General features: G+C 38.3%; 1 protein-coding gene across 2 annotated transcripts in view; it reads left to right on the top strand.

Moving 5' to 3' along the window:
• The first annotated feature begins 3990 nt into the window (after positions 1-3990).
• Positions 3991-23457, top strand: part of LOC147320458 (carotenoid-cleaving dioxygenase, mitochondrial-like) — a 55560-nt gene continuing 36093 nt past the window's right edge. The window contains exons 1-2 of one of the 2 annotated variants that reach the window (XM_086308467.1): positions 3991-4054; positions 17844-18066. The gene's annotated coding sequence lies outside the window, so the exon portion shown is untranslated. Of the gene's footprint in view, positions 4055-12283; positions 12414-17843; positions 18067-23457 lie in introns of those variants that run through there. The other variant, XM_086308466.1, reaches the window with a different exon arrangement.

Here is a 23457-nt window from a genome sequence, read left to right as displayed (position 1 = left end):
TTCACATTTGCTTATGTCAATCGTGTTTAGTCGTGTCTACTGTTTTAATTGTACTTAATCTACATAATCTGCATTTTATGGCTACGACTTCAGTGGTAGCTGTGCAATTACTGTAAATAACCTGTGAAAATGTGGTTTATAAATAAAGTTTTGGTTGCTTTTGTGGATTTTTCGATTATCTTTTAGTGAGAAGATACTTTATGTCTCCTGACTCACACTGTATTATGTAAGTTTGTTTGGGGAGGGGGCAGTAAGTTTAAATTTTATGGAAATGACTGTTAGCAGCAGGGAAGACTCTACTAAATGTAACACAGTGGGGCTTTAAAAGATTTAAATTACAGTGAGTTTGGTGGAAAAAGCCCATTCAACACCTCTTGAAATCTGTTAATGTTGGGAGTTAACACTTTTATTTTGCTGCAAGGTTTCCATGCATAAACGGAAAGCATTTGATTTTTAAATATTACCATCCCTAATTTAATTCAGTTTTGGCTTTGTCCCACAATGCTGCACTCAGAACACGTAGGATCTACTTTTTTCCTGCCAGATACTGCAGTATAAAAAAGCTGTAGTAAACATACACATGGCTGAATTCGGACAGATAAAAAAACGCACCATCATCTCTAGAAGGATGACAGCAATATTGGATTCACTCTCATTTCCATTAATCCATTAATAACTACATTAAGAAAAAAAGAGTTGACAGTTAGCTGGCAGCCGGTGCTTCTCCCTTGAAGGAAACGTCTTCATTTCTCTTACTTTGTGGTTCCATACAGATCAGAGCTGAGATGATAATTGAACTCCTTCCCATTGCTCTCAACTTCCACATCTGAATGCGACTCGATGGTGGTGACACTGACCACAGCTGTAATGAGAACAGCTGTGCCGAACAGACCTCTTTCTCACAGAAATTCTTTCACCGAAGTAAAACCATATGGATGCTCTGGATATGAGAAACATGGTAATGTCAGATGCAAAGGAGGCCTGAAATCATTGCCGTCATCGGTAATCAGTCAGCGTTAAAGGGGAATGGTCTTCTGGTTGCTTTGCTGGAAAACAGCATACAGATGGCGATGACTTCTTCTGCCATAATGTATGATTAAAACCTTATGATGTGCAAATGTACACAAAATGTCCAGGGTTTCTATTCTGCTGCTCTGCAGTTCAGCAGATTTCTTTGAGCACTTTTTCTTGCTTTATCAGTCTATAATGCAGTCTTACACTCCCTGCAAGCAGCACAATCTGGAGGGCTGGCAGAAAATAATGGATGTGGAGCTCTTCCAAGAATTTCTGCTCTGATATATCCCAGAGTAATGGTTAAACCAGGGAGCGGGTTTTACAATATGAAGCATAGCTGCAAGGCACGATGAAGGAAGCAACAATATATACTAAATCCAAGACCATGAAGTGAGGCAGGAAACAGTCAATGTAAGATATACTGGTGCTGGGATAGACTTATGCTGCTTTCATACATTTATTACAAACAACATTTTGATGAGCTTAACGTAAATCCATCAACTTACTAATAAGCATGTACCCTGTTTGTGCTTATGTAGGGCTATATATAGCAAAAAACCCCTCTAAATGTAATATGTAAAATGTAGTAATTATAGTTGCACATCATGTTCTATCCACATTGTTCCCCTCCGGCTCATAACCTTCACATACTTTGTCATTTCCGAATTATGTGTAGGAAGCTAGTATATATATTCCCTTAGTTATAGGTGTAGGCTGCTGGGGGATTCCCATGATGCATTGAGTTCTTCTTCTTCAGTCACCTTTCTCACTCTCTATGTGTTAATACACCTCCCTGCATTGAATCATACTTGTTATTAATCTCTGGCTCTCTTCCACAGCATGTCTTTTGTCTTGTCTTCCTTCTCTCGCCCCAACTGGTCGCAGCAGATGGCCCCGCCCCTCCCTCAGCCTGGCTCTGCTGGAGGCTTCTTCCTGTAAATAGGGAGTTTTTCCTTCCCACTATCTCCAAAGTGCTTATTCATAGGGGGTCATATAAGTGTCGGGTTTTTCTCTGCATATATTATTGTAGGTTTTACCTTACAATATAAAGCGCTTTGAGGCAACTTTTGTTGTGATTTCGTGCTATATAAATAAAATAAAATTGAATTCAAATGTTTCAAAAGTTCCCCATTTGTCCCTTCAGTCTACAGAATATTTTCCCAGATGTCTGAGGGAATCATCAAGATGTTTTTTCGGCAAATATGAGACGAGTCTTTGTGATCTTTTTGGTCAGCAGTGGTTTTCTCTCATGGATGCCATTGTTGCCCAATCTCTGTGTTATTGTTGAATCACGAATTCTGACACATGTGAAGCCTGCGGTTCTTTAATGTTGTTCTGGGATCTTTTGTGACCTCCTGAATGGGTCGTCGATATGCTAATTTTGGTAGGCTGCTCACTCCTTGGAAGTTTCACCACTGTTCCAAGTTTTCTCCATCTGTGTATAATGGCTCTCACCGCGGTTCACAGGAGTCTCTTAGAAGCCTTAGAAATGGCTTTGTGAGCCTTTCCAGAAAGACGTCAATGACTTTGATGTAGCTTGGTGTTTCTTTAGATTGTGGTACGATGTTGCTTTTTGTGATCTTTTAGCCTGTTTCACCTTGACAAACAGGTTTTTGTCTAAGTGATTTCTTGATGTAACAGGTCTGACAGTAATCAGGCCTGAGTGTGTTTAGTGAAACTAAACTCAGCTTTCCAAAAACTGTGGTTAATCACAGTTTTATGATTTAACCCTTTAGAGCCGATCAGAGCGGGAACGCTCTGTTATGCGTAACTATTTTTAAATCCGGTAGCACTGCAACCACGTAAGCTAGCGCAAAAATTTTTTTTGCATATGAAACCGGAGGAGTTGTACTTACATCTGATGCCATCAGCTTGTCCTAGGTCACGGTTTCCTTCCACATAAAGCTTTGCAAAAACTGCATAAAAAGCGCTTGCAGGAACAAAAACATAATATTCCAGAAACACGCTTTGCCGGTCCGATCAGCTGTTCAAAACACTTCCTACGTTGGAATAGACGTCAGCGCGAACTTTTGCATTTCCGCCATTACCTGGCCGAAACCGGAAGTGACGTCATTTTCGCGGAAATGTAGTCTTTTTTGCGATCAGGGCCTCAGGGCCTATACTGCTCTTTTTAAAAGTTATCTTTGACTTTATGACTTTCTGTGTTGTTTCTGGGATGCTTAGGACTCATATTGCACTGCTGGAAATAGTTTATTTTGATGCATATGCTGCTTTTTTGCAAATTTGCAGTATAATATTTATTTTCGTTTTTCCTGCAGTGTATAAAAATTGGTGTATTTCAAAAATAAAACTATGAAGACACTCAAAATAAATTTCCTGTGGTGGGAAACTATTTTGTGCAACTTTTTTGTATTTACAGTTTTGAGGGATAAGCCTCTTAAATTTCTCTAACTACAAATATATGTTAAAAAATCAAAAACGATTTTCAATTTTTTTGTAGTTTATTGCACTTTTTTGCAATTTATGTAATTACTATGCACTTAATGAATACATATTATTAAAATCTGGGCTATAATGGTTGTATTGATGTACATCAACTTGAAATGCTCCCAAAAATGGCTCCACAGCATGTAAAAATATAATATAAGCTCTGGCGGACTTGGTTCTATGGTAGGTCTTAAAGGGTTAACAAGAAGTTAAAGAATTAATAATAAAATGAGAAAAAAAACTCTGTTAGTCTCTTATTGTTGTAACGAGTATGGTATAAAAGCAATATTTTCTGGCATTTTAATCTCTTAGTTAACCACATTTACTTCCTGCTTATTTACCACATCTGTGAATACAAAACACAAGAGAGTTTCGCTCTGCATCTAAACTATGTTGTGATTTTGTCTGGGGATACTTTTATGGTTATGTTTACAGAAAACTGGCTTTGTAATTAAATCACAATAACAATTATGGTAAATTTGTATATATATATTTCCTTGGCAGATGCGGTTTCCGTATGACCCCGTGGTACCAAAGAAGTGGGAGGATTTACAGATCGGAAGTCTTTGTGTCAAAAACAGCTGGTTTTAGGGTAAATATTCACACAGAGACAAACAACAGACTCCATGCCTCGAGGTCAGTGGCTCCACGATGCATGAAATAGCCAAGTTACAGTAGAGATAGTGAAGCTGAAACTTTTGTAGGCATACAAACAAAGATAAAACTGATGGACATGAGTGCTGCTTGGCTCAACAACATCTGTAAGGAGCAGCATTTGGTGCTTGAACTATTTGGGCTCACAGATAGAAACACTGCTGTAAAAGTTTCCTTATAAAAAGTTGTTTTTATTTATTAATTTTTTATATATATATATAAATAGCTGAAGATGTGGTCCAAAAGAGATGTACTGCCCCAATCAGGCTAATGAAACCTGACACAGAGAAGTCTGATTACTAGCATCATGGAAAGCACATCTGAGCCAATAGAGAGCACTAAAACTACCCCTGAGCTCTGGAACAATAAAACGTCCTTAAGCTGTGGAAATAAAAATATGCTTGGACAAAAAGCACAGAAATATCTGAGGTTACTTTTCAGAATAAGCCTGGAGTTAAGTCACGTCACATGGTCCCTGCCAAGACTTCCCAAAGACCTTCTCGAGGTCTTCGTCTCACTTCTGAGGGACTCGTTTTTTTTTTTTTTTCAGTTTTAATTTTCTCTGGAATATTAAGTCATGAGGCCATAAAGCTGACTTCATGTGCTCTAGGTGTCAATAAAACTGCACATATCACGATTAATGTTAGTCATTTAACTCATCTCATTCTACGCTTTAAAAAACTGATAAAAAGACAAGTCGTGTCTGCTTCTGTAGAGTTTTGGCAAGACATTTTTTGTTTTTGTTTTTATAGAACATTTGTACAGAAACACAAGATTCTTCATCTTGGCTCATAAACACAATGCAATGAATCACATATCCCTCATATTTATAGAGGATTAGATTTGGCAGCAGCACCCCTGACAGGACCATGAATCTTCGCTCTCCTCTGCATACTTCTGACACAAGGGATTAGGAATAATAATCAACAGCAATACATGTGTGACAGACAACAAAAAGTAGGGGATTAGAGACACAGGGCTACTTCCCGCTTTGCATCACAAGCTGAAGGTTAACGTGATGGACATGCTTAGCAGTATTTGATTATTTGTCCAGTTCATCATGGTTTGTGTCTGCTGAAAAACTCAGTACCGCAAAGACAGAAGAAGCAACCTTGTTGTTTGAAACATGCATTTTTTTATTAGATCCTTTAAAGGAGAATGTGTTCTTTTCCAATTCTGAGAAATACGATCTGGTATCAAGATGCTGTTTCAAAACAACGTGGAACACAGATAAGAACACTTTGTCTCGTGGAGCACTTTGGCGAAGCAGAGGAACAATTTAGGGCTCTTGTTTTTGGAAAATTGGGTAATAGGCCTTTAAGGGAGAGAGATTATTTTTATCTTAATTATGTGTTGATGTGTGGATAGGAAAGAGATAAAACTCTGCAACTCTAAGGAGTGAAATTCCATTCACCTCTGTGACAAACTGAGAAGCTTGCCAAGGAATAGCGACCACCGGCATGCTGTAAGTGGAAACACCTGATGTTATTTGCTCAGATTAAATTAAGAGGGATGGGGGATTGTTTAAAGAGGAAGCGATGTAGAGGTGTAAACAAACAGACACTATCACCTAAGTGTCTTAGGTCACCACATATTTGCGCAATAACCCTGTGTGATGCAGTGTGGCAACGCTTAGTCATATACCAGCCGTAGCCTGTAAATATGAAAAGACAGTGTGCAAACATGTATTGTTTTCCTGTCAATGCTTTTGATTTATTCCAGACCGATTATTCATGCTACTGTAAACCTATAACCTTTTCATTTAAAGCATATAAAGATATTAAGCCGTCAGTGATTTCAAAAGTCCAAAGAAGCTTTGACATAAATGTCCGTCCTGAGGGGAGAGTGTGGCTTTAATTAGAGCCAAAAGGCTTGAAAGCTGCCAGTGTTGTAAAGCTCTGGCTTGCCAAACCATGGCGCCTGTCAGCTCAGCACAGCCTGCAATTTGTATTTCATGTGCGCCATCAGAGCGAAATGAAAAACATTAGTTCAGGCATGTCACATGAATAAAATCTAGAAGTTGGCTAGCAAGAAAAGGCTGTACTTGAAAGCATCAAAATGTTGCTGTAATGATGAAACCGAGCTACAAAGTACATTAAGTAGAGTAAAAAGCATGCAATTAATCTAGCAAATGAAGCACAGATCTTTTTTCTGGACATAATGCAAATGCACGAGGACCGTGCCCTTAGCAGCAATAGCATGTTAAACACAAAATGATGAGGAAACTGATCAAAGAGCTGCATGCGCAAGAGCCATGGGACTTGTAAAGGTTTATAGCAGCGAGCGAGTAAAACAAATGCTATATATGGTTGCTGATGACTTATATTCCAAAACCTGACAAATGAATGTATTCATATTCACACTAACAAACAAGCTCCTCACGCTGATCTGGATAATAGTGTGTAAATCAAATAAAATCAACAGCAGAATGAAGGTTATGATACAATACAGACAGAACACAGGCATTAGCATGTCTTTATTGGCAAATAACCATGTTTTCACAGGGGACTTCTTCCTGAATAAATCATGAAACTAGCAGGTTATTTCAGAACTTTAGACAGATGCACGAGTGCTGCTCTGAACTTCACTTGTTGTTGTAAACCCTGACAGACATGCAAAATATTCTACATGATGATATAAGAGGTCGACCTGAGAAACGTGCATCTATGCAATCTTCAGCATGTTCTGCAGGCGCTGACCCACCAGCCTGTGTGCTGCTTCTTGCTCTGTAAAGGGCAGCCCCACACATGTCTGAGTCGGGTTTACTATTTACTTATTATTTGACAGGAAACCCTTCAGGTGATGCTCTGTGGGTGACCTGAAGAAGCCAGTGGAAATTTACAGCTCTGTGTTGATGTGCAGACTTGTTGCTGACTGTTAGCCCTGTTTGTTTGTTTTTTTAAATTAATGATGGATATGCTAAGCAGGATTCTTTACTCTTAAAAAGAGTCTTTTTTTGGTCACTGGAACATACAGAGAAATACAAAAACAGGCTATGCTTCTTGTGACTAATCTTCGAGTTAGTTAAAGACAAAAAAGACAAAAGAAAAGGACAAATTATACAGCGTGATTCTACGAATAAATTAAAGTTTTGGTTATAAATGTTTTTGTTACAGTAATCTTATATTCAAATGAACTGATATCTGTAACACAGATTGTGTGTTATATGCTGTTATGCTCTTATGCTTTATGACGTGTTATTTAACAAGGGGCTTAACTTAAAAGCTGAGAAATGTTAAACCTGAACTAACGTTATGTTCATGTTGTACACTATGTATTGCCCTGTTTTTACAGGGCATGATTATTATTCTATTAAAATAGTGTAAGGCTTTCTTTTAGGGTTAAAGAACAAAGACAAAGCAAAAATCAGCCCAAAAAGCACTTCACAGCAGTTCACAAGGTAGAAATGAAGGCTACAAGGCTGTAAGGATTTTTACATGTTTTTTGATTTTATCTAATCTACATAGGGTCAAAAGCATAAATGCAGGCTCAAATATATACATATACTCAGTTATATTTGTTTATATGTCCATTAGCAAATTGCACCTTGACCAGGACACTTTTGGTAGTCATCAAGAACTTTCTGGTATAATTGTGGGTGAATATTTGACTGCTTTTCTTTGCAATATTGGTAGGGTTCATTTAAATTCGTTGCTTTCCTGGCACAGACTCCACTTTTAAGTGTAGTACACAGTTGTTCAATAGGGTTGAGGACAGGGCTTCGGGAAGGCCATTCAGTCAGCTTAATGTTAGCTTCCATTATCCATGCCAAACCCAGTTTTGAAGTGTGTTGATTGTTCAGGTGTCTGTTAATTTGAAGGGAAGTTGAAGACCTTGCAGTTAGTCTTTATTTGTCATTATTCCATCCACTTTGTTGCAATAAAGTAGATGCAAGATGTTGCCGTCACCACGTTTGACAGCTGGTACAGTGCTCTGAGGTTTTAAAGCCTCACCTTTACTTCTCCAAACATACCTCCTGTCATTCTGTCCAAATAGCTAAATTTGCATGTCTTCTCACCATAAAACTTTTCTCCGGAAAACATTCAGCTTGTCCATGCGAGCAGCTGCAGATTATAGGCAAGCTTGACCGTTTCCTTTTTTTGAGCAGCAGTTTCTTTCTTGGTCGGTACGGTTTCAGTCCATGAATAAAATTCACTTCACTGTGGACGGTGACAATGCTGTTCCCGCAGTTTCCAGTTGTAGCCTTGGTGGTTCCTGGGTTGTTCCTGAACATCCTAAACATTTTCCTCACATCTGACAATGACCGTTTGGGTCTTCCTCTAGACCTTGGCAAAGTGGTGACACATCAGAAAAACGTCTTCTTCTGTACTCTTGTTTGAACTGATCACAGGTTTTAACAATCTGCAGCTGTTTAGAAATGGCTCCAACAGAGCTTCTTCTCAGTTCTTCTTCTTAGATCTTCAACGAGTTCAATGTACGCTCCTCTTGTTCCGAGTACTGGTCAATCCATTGGGTGCTGTCAAGAAGTCCTTTTCACGATGGCATAAAGAAACTACCAGCTGTAGTCAATTATTAACAAGAGGACCTAACAATGCCTTGGCCTTGTCAAGTTACAAGATATTGTAACCCAATATATTTGAGCATGCACTGTATATAATACTTCTTACATTGTGTGGATTAGAGAAAATCCAAAATAAATTCAAACCTATGCATCCAATTCTTGTTCTTTAAAGTCATAAAAGATGTAGACGTAGAATCATTCCACCCTGGAAAAAAGATCCAGTTAAAAATAAATCATACAAAGCCCCAAATTACCATGACATTCATGATGGGTGCATATAAATTTCTCACCACAACTGTATGTTTTATGTGAATCTTGCCACAGTGAGAAGTGATAAATGCTTAAATCCCAAGTATGTTTCCAAACAAACAACAAAGCTGCACTCTGACATCTAACAGTAATACGTAAGTGTAGAGCACCAGGAAAAAGCCCAAACCCTGCACAGTAGTACTGCTGCCAGTTTTAATCCCAAAGACAGCCACCACCCTGCAGGCCATTTCCTGAATTACCGTGGTAACTGTGTTGAGTGTGTAAAATCTATTGCCAAACTCAGGCACTTACTGATCTCTTACAGTCAGCAAGAAGCAAAACCCTGCAAGTCATCTGCAAGGCCCTACATGCTCAGAAACCAGCACTGCCACTACTTCACATCAACATCTAGGTCACTTCATGACACAGTTTAGAATTCCTCTTAACAGCCATCAAACTGGGAATGAATACAGCTCATGTCTTTTTGGCTGCAGTTCATTCATTTACAGGTATAACTTGAGCAATGGAAAACATACATGCCTGCATGACCCACATCCTTTTCCTCCTACACGTCCTGTGAGAAAAAGAGAGCGAGCAGCCGGACTCAGCTGCGGGAGGAAAGTGAATACTCTCACAGGTGTTGACAGAACTTTATGTGGGGATAATATGACACAGAAAAAACAAAGCGCTCCTTACTTCAAATCCTCTACATTGCAAAGTTAGCCGTGTTTTAGTTAATGAAAGAAGAGTAAACAGTGCTTGAGCTCTCATATTTATGTGATGCTAAGAGGATCTAAGTTTTAAGGTTTCGTATTTGTGACGAGATAGCCAAGGATGAGAGGAGAGTTATTTCATTATTGGCGTCAAGGGTGTTGTGGAGGTTACTGAGCCCAGAAATTACAAGAGCAGGAAATGGGAGGCCTAACAAAAGATGAGGGTAAAAAAGATAAAGAGGATGGAAGGTGTGAGCATAATACTAGAATCCTCAATGGACATCCTCCTTAGGATCAGGGTGTAGGCCAAAATAGTGGCTCCCAATCCTACTCTAACCCAGTTTTCAGTGTCTAAACAACATAAATGGCATTGGGAGAGAATTACAAAGGACAAAAGAACCCCCCCTCACCATTATTGTCTGTAAGGAAATGCCTATAAAAGTCCATCAATTTTAAATCAATGACTATCACACCCTTGTATACAGGATGTCCACATCCCAGATAATGGATATCCTGTTTAAGACTTCCTCTTACATCTCCCACTCATTGTTAGGAATGTAGATACATTTAAAAAAGCTAATGAAAACCTTTAAAATTGTTGTGGGCTGATAGCTTAGAGCTTGTAGTTTTCCACTGCAGTGTTTTGCCTGTACACAAACTAAAGCCTGCTCAGACATGATTGTTCATCAGACGCTGGAGTATAAACGGATTATAAATGGACCGTAAACCATAAATCCGTGTCCTTTTCCAGCGGATTTATCTATAATTATATGCAGATATCTGTTGATCCTTTTCATAGCGTTTAAATACTTCCCTGACTCCCTGGGTGTTTTTCAGTGTGCTTCTTTTTCTAGTTAGTTTTCTGTTTTATTTTAAAGGATTTCTTCCATTTTACTGCTTTCCTTAAGTAAAACAAGTGCTTTTTTCCTGCTGTGGAGAGAGGCAGTTGAAGTGTACATCTCTGGTCCACTGAAAAATTTTGGTTTGGACCTCTTCAGAATGACAAGTCAATTTATAACACACATTTTGCCATGCTTTCAAATGGCCCCCAGCCCCTGCTGCAGCACCCGCTGAAGCATATTGATTTCTTTCACAACACATGATTATATATGAATTCAAACAATCATTCAGTGTCACCACAATTGTCTGGTTACTGCCCTTTAGTCTCACACTACACTTCAAACATTTCCCCTTTTGTTTGTCAAACAACATCTGACCAGCATCAAGCACCTATAGTGACTCACGCAGTGTAACAAGTGGATGACTTTAGTCTGATGGTCACAATGCGATTGAAAAAAGTAACTTAAATTGAACAAATAGGCTTTGAGAACAAAGAAGAAATTCAATCTGAAAATAACATCCAGTGTTTCCCTGTAGTTCATGCACTCAAAAAAACTGTTGTTGGATGAACACAATTTAATCATGGCACCCTTTTTCCACGCAATTTAACCACGTACAATAAACCATTTTCGATCATGTCAAACCAACACATTTGGCATTTGGTGGTTTAATGTAATCAGATTACGTTGGATCAACATAGTATACTTACATTGATTTGAAGTGATTTATTTAAGTATGTAGAGTGAAATTTGTTTTAATTCATTCTACACAAGTTAAAAACTTTAGGACAACACAATTAAATCTTGTTGTTTGAACAACTACTTTGTTAATCAAGGCAATTACTGCAAGTCTTGCTTAATAAACCAATATGGGGGCTGATGATTTCACTCATTTCAATCGAATTATTTCAATTAGATTTGTTTTCATTTGTTACACATTTAGAAACCCACTACTTTACCTTGAGGCGCCTTGAGGCGACTTATGTTGTGATTTGGCGCTATATAAATAAAATTGAATTGAATTGAATTGAAATTGAATACTTTACAAAAAAAAGTCACAATCAGATTATGATAACATTAACTTTATTAACTGGATTTAGTGGACAATATAAAAGCTTACCATTTTTGTACACCTGCAAGCATTATGCCACTTCAAAAGGAAAAACGATAGAATACTTATTTACATAGGTAATATGTTGGAACCAAAGCTTCCACAACTAAAAACAGATGCAAAATTTGCTCAATATATCAAAAAAATGTTGCGTGACCCATGGGTCAACATTTTTCCTCCAAGTGGCGTGAAACAGTGTAATCGGCTTTGAGATGTGTTTTCTCACCTTTAGTGGTGTGTCAGAGGTATCACAGTGTCAGGGGTGATGCGTATATATAAAATTCAAATAAGAACACATGCAGTGTTGGGGAGTAACGGAATACATGTACCGCCGTTACGTATTTAAAATACAAAATATGAGTAACTGTATTCCGTTACAGTTACCGTTTAAACAGGTGGTATTCAGAATACAGTTACTTTGTTGAAATAAATGGATTACACTGCGGTACTTTCCTGTTTCATTTTGTCGCGGGTCAGGACTGTTTGGGTTTTGTTTGACAGCTACGTTCTGTTGTTCCAGGCGGCAGCGTTACGGTTGCCATGGTTACAGGGCAACGCTCTCTCTCTCTCTGCGACTGCGTGTTTCCTGGGTGAGAGAGCGCCTTTTCGTTGTTGTTGTTGTTGTGCTAAGCTAACAGGCAGAATGCTACAAGCATAGCTCTAAAGAATGTAGCATCATGGGCAGTGTAGTCCGTGTTGCAGGGAGAATGGACTGCCATACACGTTATGGGTCTGTGAGCGCGAGGAAGGAGAAAAAGGGGAGCGGAAAGGTACGAGTTGTCATCGAGGAAAAACGGGAGCTGGAAGCATGTAAATATAATAATAACCACTTCAGCCAAGAAGAGAGCCTGACGAGCCCAGTTGTAAGTAAGCTATTAAGACTCGACTGTACACCGTGTTCGTGTTTTCCTCTGAAAACAATAAGTTCTGTTGGAGCAGCCTTTCAACGCCTCTCTCTGTCTCTCGCAAGAAAAGTTGACCCACACAACAAAGTAAAGCTATTTTTCGGCTACGAGCTGACAGGGACCCCGCCGTATTAGTCAGAAGTCCCTTTACTACAGTTCGGAGTCGCGGACCTTCAGTAATAGTAATAAATCACACAGCAATAGTACATTCACGTTGTTGTAAAAAGAATGATAATATATTAAGTAATCCAAAGTATTCAGAATACGTTACTGTCATTGAGTAACGTAACGGAATACGTTACAGAATACATTTTGGGGCATGTATTCTGTATTCTGTAATGGAATACATTTTAAAAGTAACCTTCCCAACACTGAACACATGTCATTATTTATATAACCCAAATTAAACCAAAATGAAGAAGCATTGTGTGCAAAACTAATAACAGCCTGTGATCCAATAACTTGTAGAACCACCTTTAGCAGCAATAACTTGAAGCAATAGTTTTCTGTATGACTTTATTAGTGTTTCACATCATTGTGGAGGAATTTTGGCCCACTCTTCTTCACAGCATTGCTTCAGTCCACTCCTGAGGTCCCACCACAGCGTTTCAGCCAGTTGCGTTCTGGACTTTGAGTCATTGCAACACCTTCTGTTGCAGATTTTCTGCTTTGCTTGGGATAATTTTACTATTGCATGACCCAGTTTTAAATAAATAACGACGCTATAAAACATGCTGTAATATGTCACGTCTTGTTGTATTTCAGCTAAGGACAAGATGATCGTTTATTATGTTTTGATTAGAGATGGCACGATACCACTTTTTTATGTCCGATACCGATACCGATATCATAAATTTGGATATCTGCCGATACCGATATGAATCCGATATAGTGTTTTTTAATCAACAAAACTGTTTTTTAAATATCTTGCTGCATTTTGTATAAGTTCATACTCAAGTTTAAAACAACAACTACACTAAAGCTATTCTGTTATACCTGTATGCAAAAAAAATGTTTCATAGTTCAGCAATACTGATCAATCTAATAAACTTAAACCTACACCATCCTCCCTATTCTGGTATTTTAAAGAGTACTTAGCATAAATATTAAGCAACCTAACTAATAGGGTTCCAACTCCCAGCAACAACAAAAATAAATAAATAAAAAATAGGGAACCACCCCTCACGCTCCACCTCATGATGCTTAATCGACGTAATCAACCTTAATTTGATGCAGTGTGAAAAAAATGCACAGAAATCAATTATTTTTCAAGAAATATTAAATAGATTCAACATCTTTCTTCAACAAAATTGCAGACTGCACTGATGGTACCTTCCCAAAGGAAAAAGTACTATAGCTTACTAGGGTATATATATTAGACTTAATAGTTACTATATACAGTAATGGACTTCTATTCATTTTGCATCAAATTAAAACTTTGGGTGTCAGATAATTATTTATTAAAAGCTAGACATTTTAAATGAGAATAAGAAAGAAAAGTATGTCTTTGTGCCCCCTTTTCCCTGTTAATGCCCTATCGGCCCCCCTGGCTAAACTTTGCTAGATCCGCCCCTGCACAGTTACCAGCGTCAGCTACGTAGAAAAAGATCCTTGAGTAGAAAGTAATATTAAATACATTCTAACAACAGCTGATCAAGCTTAAACGTGCTTCTGTTGTTCAGCCGCTGGTTTCCTCTTTCTGGTGCAAAGTGGGCCAAAAGCAAACTAGAGACACGGACTCACGACAGAAAAGCCGATCAGCTGATCGTTAAGCAGTTTCATGATTGAAGTAGCAGCAAGAAGAGGCAGTCGCTCCATATATCGTTTGTTAAGCTTAACGCAGGAATGCTTTACAAACATTCAGAGATGGACTTACACACTTGCTTTACTTCTCTCGGGGATAACTTTGTCGGAGATGAAATGCCGGGTTGCTAGCGAAGCTCCAAATGCTATCCAGAGCACCAACAGGTCCCGCATGCCACAGCCGCTCTATCACGTGAGGCATACTGCTCCGACGTGCTAACGTTCTGAGGTGAGTTACGGTGTGTTGCAAGTTTTGTGAGGTGCTTTCGTGATATTTAATGGATCGGATTACATTTTTTATTTTTCTCCGATATCCGATCCAGTAATTTAGGTCAGTATCGGACCGATACCGATACGTAATATCAGATCGGTCCATCTCTAGTTTTGATATGGCAACCATTAATTAATTAAAAGAGGATCTACTTTCTTTTTTTACTTTTTACATGATTGTATAAGACTATTTCTGCACAACTGCACTTTACTCTGACCTAATCAGCCACCCTTGGGATTCCTTGTCTGGGTGCAGTATGTTCTGTTCTTGTACCTGGAAGCTTGACATGATTTTATTGGAGGATTTCATGTTTCATGTAATATATCTGAGTTGGTTTTCCCCTCAGTTTGCTCACTCTCACGCTTCACGTTAAGTCTTTCTCTCCATGTTTCTATCACAGAGAATCACAGTGGGTTGAAAGTCATTCTGAATGAAACTGCCCCACAAAAAGGGAACAGGTCACTTCACAGAGGAATTTTAGAAACATCACTTTGTAATGATTCATTTTGGGTACTGCTCATCTCCTCATGAAAGTACCACCACTGACACAAAAACTCCAATTTAAAAACATATTTGTGTGCGATTCATTTCCCTGCAGAGTTCTCACACGAGGCTAATGGAAACATCTGTTTGCCTCAGTGCTATTTGCCGATGATGTCGTCCTTTGGGCCACATCTGCAATCTCTGGTGTACACTTAAGAAGTTTACTGCTGTGTGTGAAGTCAGAATCACATTCACATAATCCGCTGTAACTATTATTGCCACAGTGAGGTAAAGAATAAACAAAGGCGGCAGCTGTGACCTGTTTGTTATTAGTTTGCGGCAGGAGTTCATCATCTTCAGTTTGACATGTGGCTTTCCTCTGGCTGTCTTGGCTAACAACAGATCTTTAAAGTATTTTATGTAAAATCATAAACTGTTGGAGCTTATTGGCTCTTACATTTTAGCACTGGTGTGTCAGGCCAAGTAAAGGGGTTCAGGGGCTCCGCTTAGCCCTGACATAAAGCTGAAGCAAAATGCCCCGTCATGTTTCTGAGGTGCAGCACGTTTGGCAGCTGATCCACAGTGTGCACTGGCTTTCTAATTCAGCACTTGTTTTGTAGACGTATCAGTGCAATCACGCAGTCGACTGAGAAAAAAGCCATTTGGAGTTTCACATTTTTTAGGACTCATTGTGATTGAAGCGTATGTATTTAGAGCGCTATGTGTACTCACATCAAACCGGTATATTTAAAAATAACCACAAAAACAAATCTCGATGTTGAGGTTTTTCAATCTGTGGAAAATTACAGAGATATTTATGTCCATGTAATGAGAATGTTTTGTTTAGCCATCGTTTGAGTCACTGAATCATTCCCTAATCTACTTTTTTTTTATTTCAAGCACTTACAGTTATTACAAGTGATTAAACTGTTTATTAGCTGTAATCTGCCACTTCGAAACCTGTTCGACAGATGGGCTTTTTAGGAGCAAGCATCTATAAATCTCCGTCACATAAACGTGATGGTTTTGTCTTAGAAAGGATTTGTTTTCATTTGTTTATGAGAGAAGTAAACCAAATTTCTAATGCCAATCTTATAAAGTCTGCGGTCGGGTAGTGTTTCATTATTTTTTCCTCTTTCAGCTCAGACTGTGAGGCAGGCACTGAGAAAAAATATTTATCTGAGTAGGCTCTAAGATAAAGTTTGATTTGCCAATTAAACAAATAAGCCAGGACCTATAAATTCTGAATACTGCTGATGAAAAATCCATTTTACTTTGCTATTCTGGCAGAAAATAATGAGTTTGATGGCAGCCTTTAAGCTCTGCAGAGAACCATGTAAGGATATTTCAGTCTGAGAGGAACTGATTGGAAGCACCTGGTGGTAAGTGTGTCAGACAGGCAGGTTGTCAGACTGTTCTGTTCTCATGGATGGACATGCCTTTTCTGAATAAATGCAACATGTGTATGTTATTCAATGAAAGTATAGGAGCTCCAGCTTGGGTCTCATTTCTAATGTCTCTGGACAAAGCCTCAGTCACACAGGCCCAGAGAAAGGAGGTCCCCAGTCATTAGAGAACAACATGTATTTCCCATCCGACTGGCGAGTGGTTGCTCGCTATCACTCGGTGAAATCAGCAATAATTAGGGTGCTACATCAACTGCAATTAAATTTATATAGCACATTTCATTACATGTAAACTCAATGTGCTTACCACAGATGATAAAAACATAACAACCTGCGTAGGTTACCTTACTGCTTTATGGCAGTGAACAGCACTGGTTAGCAGTTGTTGCTGTTTCAAAGAACAGGACCGCAATAACTGAAAGCACACTCACAACACTTAGATCTATTTCTGGGAACATTTAAAAGATCTGCGCCTGATGACCTGAGAGGTTTAACTGGTTGTAGATAATGAGTGAGAGATGTACTCGTGAACATTCAACACTCGCCATTTGCAGCGGAACTTGAAAAAGTGCAACACAAACTGGAAACAGAGAATGTTTGCCTTCAAAATAAAAGTTTTTCCCTTAACGATAACAACTTTTAACAGTCTGTGTTTTTGGTTTGTGCCCTACTTTTCACAATTTCACACAGTTTGCAGTCAAGTCGGTGTCTTCTATGCAAACTGCCAGGGATTACAACAATTTACGATTGAGCAACCGAAGCAGTTGCAAGGAGGTTTTCGGTGTAGCACTGTATACCTCTTTGCAACCAATTTCAAAATAATGATTCCAGCAACCATTCTCCAACTAGTTGCAGATTATGCAACGTTTCTTAGATGCCAGCGGTTGCCAGCAGGTCTCCAGGACATCCAGTCCTGGAGACCTGCTTTGGAGGCAATTTCTATCCTTTAAACTGGATAGAAATTGCCTGCCTACTGCTTTAAAAACACATGCATATATGATTATTGTTTACAACAATGGAAACTGCATTCAAGTTGTTTTACTGTCTAGAGAATCTAAGCATTTAGATCAAATTGTAATGAGCAATTAAACCATCCTAACGTAAGTTTACATGCTTAACATCATGGCAAACTGGCAATAATAACACCGATTGCTTGCTGCCACTGAGAGCTGAACGTTTAAAAACTTTTACAGTATAAAGTTTAGCATCAGTATTATTTCATAAGCAATTTGTCTAATGAATAAAACCTGAAACAAAAGCTGATACAACTGCATAAAAATGGTAGGACGTTGTAGAAAATGTGAATAAAATCAGGAAGCAATCATCTGCAAATCACTAAGACACTAAGTGTGTGTGTGTGTGTGTGTGTGTGTGTGTGTGTGTGTGTGTGTGTGTGTGTGTGTGTGTGTGTGTGCGTGCTTTAAGGTGCTGATTCCTGGAAGACACCACAGACAAGATGACCAGAGAGCCTTCACTTCAAAGCAGGGGATGAAGTGTTTTACATACGAACTAGCAGAGGACTCATAAAACCACAGCACCCTGCAGTGCGTTACTCAGACTGCTCTGCTCGTTTACTTCATAAAGCAGAGCTGCCTGACTGCATATGTTGATTAATGCCCCACGACGACTCTGCGAGCACATCAAAAAGGTCAGCTTTGTTTAAAATACTTTATGTGAACCCTTTCAGCGTAATCCATCATTGAAATGGTATGATGGTATATTGGGACCACTGTATATTCTGAGAGAAAAACTTCTTCATTTCCAAAGTAAGGCTGTAAATTATTTAAAAACAAAAAAGCCTCTGTGTATTTTCATCACCGAATGAATATAAAAGGTAGCAACAGTATCCTCACCTGTTGCCTTTTGAATTCCTGTTTTCAAGCCAGTCTTTCTGAATTTGTCCATTGCCATGTTGCTATTGCTCGGTTCCATAGACAGTATGGCAACAATACACAGAGATACATGCGAAATCGTGCTATATAACATATAAACAAAACACTACAATTTCACTCACTTCACTGTCACATCTACAGTCAAGAGACTCCAGTAGAGGTAAGGCCCAGCAGATAGCTGTATGTTGGGCCTACGAGTGACCACACCCTTGTCAATCAAATCTCAAAAAGTTGATTCAGTTCATCTGGATGTAGCATTTTCAGTGGGAGAAAAGTTTCATCACTCATAGAAGTGCTGAATAAGTCTCAGAGACTTAAAACATTATGTTCAGATGAAGAGAATCAACTTTTTGGGATTTCTTTATCTGGATGATTGCACATGCATCAAGACTTGTCAAAGTTGCTGCAACCTTTACTTTTAGGTTTGACACTGACTAGATGATCAGTGTACTGTATTTGTAGTCTAGGCATATATATATGTGTGCCCTCTCCTCAACGGGTAGGCTGATCTGAAGGAAACTGCAAGAACATTGTGACACATCATTAACCTATATGTTTAAAAAAAACATTTTTGTATATATCATCGTACCCCTGCCTATGTGTTTGTTTCACGTCTCACTTTCATCATGCACCGCTTGTACATAACTTACATTTTTTTTTATCCGCGATAGAATTTTGTTCGAATCACCACTAAATAGAAAATGAAAAACTTAAAAATTAAGGATTTAAGTATCACAGACATATTGCTTAAATGTACTAAATCAAATTCAAATTCAAATTCAAATTTTATTTGTCACGTACACAGTCATACACAGTACGATATGCAGTGAAATGCTTAGACAACTGCTTGTGACCTAAAGAAAAAAAACGAAAAGGCTATGAATAAGATAGGAAATAAATATGAAAATTAAAAAGGGTAAATTTAACTAGGAAGGAATAAAATAAAATATAAATATATATATACAATAACAGCAGCTGTACAAGTATTAACTGGAAATGAAGAATATAATGACCAGTGTTGTGCAATCCACATTATTTAGTGTCTTGTGCAGTGCAAATATGCTTAAAGTGATTAAGTGATGAAGTGAAAACAATGTCCAGAATGTCCAGTGTGTGTGTAAGAACTATATGTGTGGGTCAGTACTGTGTGGTGGTGTGATTGAGAGACCGTATCGCCTGCGGGAAGAAGCTCCTCCTCAGTCTCTCTGTGTTGGTCTTCAGGGAGCGGAATCGCTTTCCTGACCTCAACAGAGAGAACAGTCTGTTGTTGGGATGGCTATGTCCTTTTATTAGGCCTTTAAATGTGTCTTTTTAAATGACAGGTTATAGATTAGGTTTTTACCAGTGGTAATAAAAAGAAAACCATTGTTTCACACAGATCTTTTTTTTTTTATTGCTTGCTTTGGGAGACAGCCTGAAGTGCCCTTTGAAGGAACAGTTTTCAGCATGTCCATGTTAACTTAATCTTTCATTCCTTTCTCACAAATGTATGACTTCTCAGATAGCAAATGAGTGATAGGAGATTTTTTTTTCTTTGTAAATTTCTCATTTTAAGCTATGTGTTTTTCTCAGGTTTTTGCTCCATCCTTCAGGGCTCTACAGGAATTCTTTTAAACTACAATGACAAACTACAATGACCCTGATATGCAGCCCTATAAAAGTCTTCATTAGACCACAAACAGGCACTTACTAGTGTTTGTCAGTTGGATGACCTGGTTCCATAAACACCTGAAGAACATGTTTTAATTCATTTACAGTGAGCACACATCTTTATGTTGTAGTATGATTAGTACAGTTAGCTTTTCCCCCCATTTAATATGTAAGTCCTGATTCCTTTAACACCATCACATAGACTAAGAAAAAATAATATAAAAAAAACCAAGCTGACGTGTAGAGACAAAGGAAAGCAATGACGACATCCATGTTCCATATTGCTGTTAACTTATTCCAGTATGTGTAGACTCGCATCGCTCAACATTTCCACTGCTATCTCCCAGGAGAAAAGCTGTTGTGTTACTCAGCCATCAGCGTGCTGTTGTCATGGACTGACTGGCCCAACGCTTCAACAACAGCCTTTCTGGAGGTTTACTCAGATTGTAAAGGAGTCAGCAATCCAGCCCAGCCCCACCCTACTGGAGCCCACCATGTCTTTGATGGCAGAAAAACAGCCATCAAAGCAGAAAAACCACATTATCTTTCTCAGGCTTCCCTTCCAAGCTAGCGAGAGAGAGAGAGACTGTCTGAAAAGGGGGGAAAAGGGCTGGGTTGTTACTGAAAGCAGAAATTAAAGAAGATACTGGAGGTAAGGTATCAGTGCTAGGACAGCCATCTATTTTTTTTTTGTTGTATTTTTGGGTTTTTTAAAATTTGGTTTGTTGTGGAAACAGTAATCCAGATAGCTGTACCCCATGTAACATTTTAGCTTGTTAATGAAAAACAGCTTTTTTGTCCTGTTGGGAATGGAGAGTTGATGTCACCTGGGTTTATCTGCTTTCAGCGGACAGTCTGGGTCTTACCTTTAGTTTGATTCAGAAACTGTTGTTGTTGAAAAGTACCTTCGGTGAAGTTTTGCTGAGTAACTAGAGCACAGTTATGGACAATATGAGTATTTATTCATATTGTTGAGCAATTAGCAATAATGTCACTCTTACTATGTGTGGTTATTGACAGTTTACACCAATGAAAATGTCAGAAAATCACGCGAGCAGTTCCTCTGACTCTTATAATTCTTCTTTGTTAAACTCATGAAAGTGTAAAAGTGGCGCATTATTGTGCTAAGCTAAGCTACTTGGAAAGCACGCTTTTCTCATCGGGTTTCTCTGTCACTGATTCCAGCTTTGTGGGATATTTTCGTAGGTGATTATATCAAGTTGTGGTCGCAACTAATGAAACACTCATGATAAAAGTGAAGTAACTGCAAATGTTCTTGCCTCAACACTCACATGTCTTTGAAAAAGTGAAATGATTCATTGACGTGTCTATAGATCAAGGACCACATATTCAGATTCATGAAGTTATGTTTTCCAGACTTTCGGTGAGGAAAAAAAATCGTAACACAAATGCAAACCCCTGTTGAAGACTTTTTTTTAATTTTACAGTATTATGCAAAAGTTTTAAAGTGGTCTTGAGAGATAGTCTCCAGATCTTTCAGTGTTTGTTGGGTTTTTTTGGACATTGGTTGCTTTATCACATATCCCAAATTTTTAGCCCAGCTCATTACCTGATCATTTTCAGAAGAACATTGTTTGTTAAGTAACTTAAAACTGACCTATGAATGCTTCAAGCACTACAAAAAGGCATTTAACTCGAACAGTATTGCATTAACTTTTTTAGGTACTTTGTTAGCCTGTTCCATGAAGACATATTGCTAACATTTCTTTAACTGAATCTGCAAAAGTTTGACGAATATAAAATAGTATAGTGTGAACTTTTGACAGTGTACCATCTATTCTTATATAAATGGTAAGTTCAGAACGACAGTCTGATGGAAATCACATTAATACCAGTCTGAAATCTCCCTAATATTGCCTCTCAAATCCCTTTCACGCACTTTCAATCCAAAGATTTTCCAATTCAAATTTAGTTGGGGCTAAAACATAGAGTCTTTGCCCAGCTGCACAATATTTTGCAAAATGGTGCATGCACAAATTGAGAAAATGTGTTCTTTAAATTATCTGTGAAAATAAACTGAGTGCACTCAGGAGCAATTTGTGAGTTTGTAACATTGGTGGAGAAGTCCACCAATATTTGCGGTTCCTACTTTGGCTCCATTTAAGGAGAAATTTGAAAGAAGTAGCACAGAGTAAAACAAAATGCGTGACAAATGTGGCTCCGCACAAGAAAACACTTTACATATTTCTAATGAAAGACGATCTGCATTTGATCAGTGTTAAGACTTGATAGTCAGATATATCACAAACACATGCTACTCTAGAAGGCATATGTTCACTTCAATATATGCAAAGAGCTTCAGCTTGACATCCCTCACTGAGCGATCAGAGCAGTTTGTTAACTTTAATAAAAGCCTTGGAAAATACAGAGCAGAGAGACATCAGGGGTGTTGGCTCTACATAGTTCAGAGTTTTCTCATTTGAAGTTAAGCTGAACTTTGTTCTCTAACTTTATGACTAAACTGGAGTATTTATCTTCATTAACACCAACTACATTTTAATTAGGGACCTCATCTAATATTTATTCTGTAATAATCATTAATTAATATTTAGATCCATCAGTTAGATGTCTTAAAACTACTTGTCAGTCTGTTTTTTTCCACACTAGATGCAAATGGTGTATGGCGTGTATCTGTGTGCAAGAGAATCACAGGGCCTGATGCATTCATTTATCGGATACTATTCAGAGGAAAAGAGCAAGCTCACGGACACATGCACACTCTATTCCTGACAACGAAGCTAGTTAATAATACAATTTGGAACGTGTGCTGTTTCATTAAGATGCTTGCTGTTGTCACCAATAACCACAAGTAAATCAACCAACAAAGAAAGCAAAATAAAGCTGTAACTGTAAACAGTTACAGTGTTCATGTTAAACATGGTGAAAGTATGTGAAAGATCACTGTGAGGGAAAACCTCAGGCTTCATATTGCCCTAAAAGCTTGACTTCCATTGTTTTTTTCTACTCTCGAGCCAAGTTAACATCAGGCCGCCACAGATGAACTTATATGGTATTATCAAATTCCTTTTTGCAGGAACAAGCCATGGGCCAGCAAATCAGAATAAAACAGGCGTTTGGGGTGGGGTAAACACAAGCTAGAGGGAGAGAAGAAACCGAGGGGCTGCAAAAAGGGCTGTTAAAGATAAAGATACTCAAGTTGAGCCCAGGAATTAAAAAAATACAGAGTTGGAGCATACTAGGGTACTTTTAAACTTTACCTGCTAATGGTGTAGGATTCACTAGATCTGAACAGATCCTCTCAACTGTGAATATGTCATATGGTAACTGTGCTTTAACCCAAACACACATTTTTCTTACCTCCCAGCTCCCAAAAGTCTGAATCCACTATAGATCATTCAAACATAATCTTTCATTAAATACAAACCCACAGACACAGAAGACATTTCTGTATACCAGCACAACACTTGGCTTTGATAAAAAATTTAAGGCAAGAACCAGAAAGAGCACAATTGTCA

This window comes from Aulonocara sp. 'chitande type north' Nkhata Bay, linkage group LG10, assembly GCF_057382095.1.
Source record: "Aulonocara sp. 'chitande type north' Nkhata Bay isolate Kocher_YH1m ecotype deep benthic linkage group LG10, A_spYH_male_GT1.1, whole genome shotgun sequence".
In the NCBI taxonomy this organism is placed as follows: Eukaryota; Metazoa; Chordata; class Actinopteri; order Cichliformes; family Cichlidae; genus Aulonocara; species Aulonocara sp. 'chitande type north' Nkhata Bay.
The sequence above is the reverse complement of the archived record's forward strand: the minus strand, read 5'-3'. Positions and strand labels throughout refer to the sequence as shown.